Source organism: Chrysochloris asiatica, unplaced genomic scaffold (genome assembly GCF_000296735.1).
Source record: "Chrysochloris asiatica unplaced genomic scaffold, ChrAsi1.0 scaffold00121, whole genome shotgun sequence".
In the NCBI taxonomy this organism is placed as follows: Eukaryota; Metazoa; Chordata; class Mammalia; order Afrosoricida; family Chrysochloridae; genus Chrysochloris; species Chrysochloris asiatica.
Genome location: NW_006408639.1, coordinates 9,659,583 through 9,663,251, shown reverse-complemented (window position 1 = coordinate 9,663,251; position 3,669 = coordinate 9,659,583).

The following is a 3,669-nucleotide window of genomic DNA, read 5'->3' as shown; positions in this document are numbered from 1 at the left end:
TAAAGAAAGATCAAAATGGGAGAGAAAAAAGAGGAGAAATAAACAGAAGCAAAGAAGGAAAACAAAACTGGAAATAGAAAGGATAAAATTCAACAAGGGAATGGAAAGAGAAGTAGGAGAAAGAATAAACAAAAAACAAACAACAAAAGGGAAAAAATCACCCAACCTCCACCCCTGGAAAAACAATCACTACCAGTGCAGCTGTTGGACCCAGAGAGGAGGCTCTGCAAACCACGCAGCAGTTCTGGAGGTGGGTGTGGGAGGGATGTGACAGCGGTGTTCCTGGCCCTACATGGAGTTCTTAATCAGTCTTGGTGTTATCTGTGTTCTGGGCATTCAGTTGGGAAGTAGTTCAAAGAAGCCATATCATTATAGGGTGTGTTTGAAGCCAAACATTTCTGAACAGATCAAGACTGTTAAAGTGCAAGCCACAGAAAGATTATTAAAGAACTGAGGAACAGAACCTAAAAAGAGGCAAACAGACAAAAAGCCTTCCCTAAATTTGTGCCCTCAATTCAGACTTCCAGTCTGCTAAACTGTGGAAAAATAAATTCCTGTTCGTTAATGTCCTTCAACTGTGGTATTTGTTATAGCAGCTTTAAGAACTAAGGCACTCTTCAGAGATGGAGGCAGAGACTATGACGTGGAGAGAGGTGGAGCCGTTGGGGACTGGAGGGAGAGGGGCTGTGTGCTGATGGTTGGGGGGCAGGGGCAGGCTTGTAAAGGGGTACCCTTTGGTTGTTTGATGACGCAGGAAGAGGATTGTAATCATTGCAATGAAACGAAATACGATAGGATGAACGTAATGCTAATGTTCTCCCATGTAAACTATCACTTAATTCACAATAAAAACTTAGAAAATAACAATAATCTATGAGTCCTGATGTGCAGCTGTAAATTAATGCACCAGACTGCAAAGCTGTTTTAACTGCAAGGTCGGCATCTTGTAGTTTCCATATCTCTGCTTATATTACCCATCTATTTTTACATGTTGTTTACTCATTCCATCAGTCTGAAATGTATGAGTTATTTTCAGCTTCCTATCAGATAATTCTAGCATCTGTACCTACATTTGAGTCTGGTTCTGATGCTTTGTCTCTTTTATCATGCCTTTGAGCAGACTTATAAATTTTTAAGGCCAGACATCATCATTAGTACTTCTTGCTGTGTGTCATCCAGTCAGTTCTGACTCATGGCGACTCTGTAGAGGGTTTCCAAGAGTGGCTAGTGGGTTTGAAGTGTCCACCTTGTGGTTACCAGTCCAGTGCTTATCCTACAGTGTCACATTAGGAGTCATTTGTACTAGGGAGTAGGAATTTAGGTAAATAGCTCTCTAGTGTGAAGATTTATGTTAATTTGTCTAGGAAATAAACTTAATGTTTGAGGGAGGTTCCTGTTGTAGTGCTGTAGGATAAGCACTGGACTGCTGAACACCAAGTCAATGGCTCAAACCCAGGAGTCACTCCTCAGAAACCCCATAGAAGTGACAGGACACTTGACAACATTTGATGGAGGCTTCACATTTGTCTAGTGTCCCTGTGTGTGCCTCCCACCCTAGAGCTCCTCCTACAGCTCCATCTACTGAATATTCTGTTGAAGCCCCAGTAGAGGCAAAGCACAGGGGAGGGGAAGCACTATAATCCTACAATTAAATCTCAGTCTTTTAGTGGGTCTGTGTCTTTGGGCTATGACTTTAAGTATTTCTTAGTTTTTTTCCCTCCATTTTAGACATATCTGCTGCCAAAGTCCTCTAAAGTTTTAATATGTAAGCATGTTGCTTTAATGATTGAGGTATACCTGACCCACGTCATGGTCTTTTTTTTTTTTTTTTTGCTTTTCCCTTCACCTAAGTTAACGTGTGTCCTGGTGTGGGGCTGTGGGATAAAGTGCTGGACCGCAAGGTTGGTTTGAATCATAAAGGTCGGCAGTTCATAGTCACCAGCTGCTTCTTGGAAGCCATATACAGGGCTGCTACGAGTCAGAACTGACATGACAGCACTTAACAAGAACAAATGCTCTAATTAGAAGCCTGGTGTCTTCACATGATAAGCACTGGATGGTGTATCACAAGGTCCTCAGTTCACACCCACCAGACACTCCATGGGAGAAGGACTTTCTGCTCCCGCAAAGATTTACAAAGCCTCAGAAACCCTATATAAGATTGCTGTGTCAGAACAGACAACAGCATTTAACAGCAACAAACGTGCTCTCCAGTGAATGAGTTTTTCCCTCCTTCCCCTCCCATCCCCAGTAAGCATTAAAGAGTGTTTCTGTTAGTTAGTGTGAAAACGTTTCCTTACTTTTTTAATAGTGGACTCATACAATATTTGCCCTTTTCTGACTTATTTCACTCAGTATGTCCGCCAGGTTGTTCACCCAAGTTATAAGGTGTTTTGCAGATTCATCATTATTCTTTAACATTGCCACGATCTTTTAAATTGTCCCGTATATATGCAAAAGCTGGACAGTGAAAAAGGAAGACAGACAAAGATTGATGTATCCAAATCCTGGTGTTGGCAAAGCAGACTGATGATACTAGACTGTCAAAGAGCAAACTGATACAGCAGCTGCAATGATGGGCTCAAACTTATGGTCCTGAGGTGGGCACAAGAGAAAGCCCGGCTACTTCCTGGTACACATAGGGCCACCAGGTGCTGGAGCCTGTGGCTACTGTGATGTGGATTCGGTTCCAACTCATAGCGACCAAGGGGCACCTGGCGGATTTGAACCACCAATCTTGTGGTTAGCAGTCCAAGGCTTATCACACCAGGACTCCGAGTTGGCGCCTTCCTCCTTTTACAAGTGTTCTGAGGGGATCTTTCTTAGCTCTCCAGCCTGAACAAAGTTGTGCTCCTGGAGGTGAAACTCGTCAAAGTGTGAGGTTTCTTAAACTGTAGTCCTTGGAGCTGCTCATTCTCCTGCTAGTTCAGACTGAGCCTTCAGAAATTCATCAAAATCACCACTGAACTCTTCTTACCAGTTTCTGTGGGTTGCTAATCTACCAGCTGTTCAACGGTAGAAAGATGAAGCTTTCTGTTCCTGTACAGATTTACAGCCTCGGAAATCCTATACAGGGTCACCATGAGTCAGAACCAGCTCTAGGACACACCATCACCACCACCACAGTTGGAATTTACGGCTCCAACAGCTTCAGCTCTGGGTAATCGGTCTGTTTTGAAACCAGAAGTCCGTTCTGAAGTGCTGGTAGCGTAGTGGACTCCAAGCTGGGCTGCTAACTGCAAAGTCAGCAGTTCGAATCCACCAGCCACTCCATAAAAGACAGATGAGGTTTTCTGCTCCTGTAAAGAGTTACAGCTTTGGAGACCCTAGATAGGCTTGCTATGAGTCAGAATTGATACGATGGCACACCATGCTACTGAAATTTTAGTAGCACAGTATCACAGCACAGCTTTTTTTTAAAAAAAAAAAAACAAAAACAAAAAACAAGTACTTCAAAACAAAGAATTATGCTATGCTACTAAAGTATTGCTCATTACTGGTGATTGGAATGCAAAAGTAGGGAGCAAAGAGGAGGGACCAGTAGTTGGAAAATTTGGACTTGGTGATAGAAATGAAGCTGGAGAATGAATGATAGATTTCTGCAAGACAAATGATTTATTTCAAATACCTTCTTTAGACAGCATAAGAGACGACTATACACATGGACCT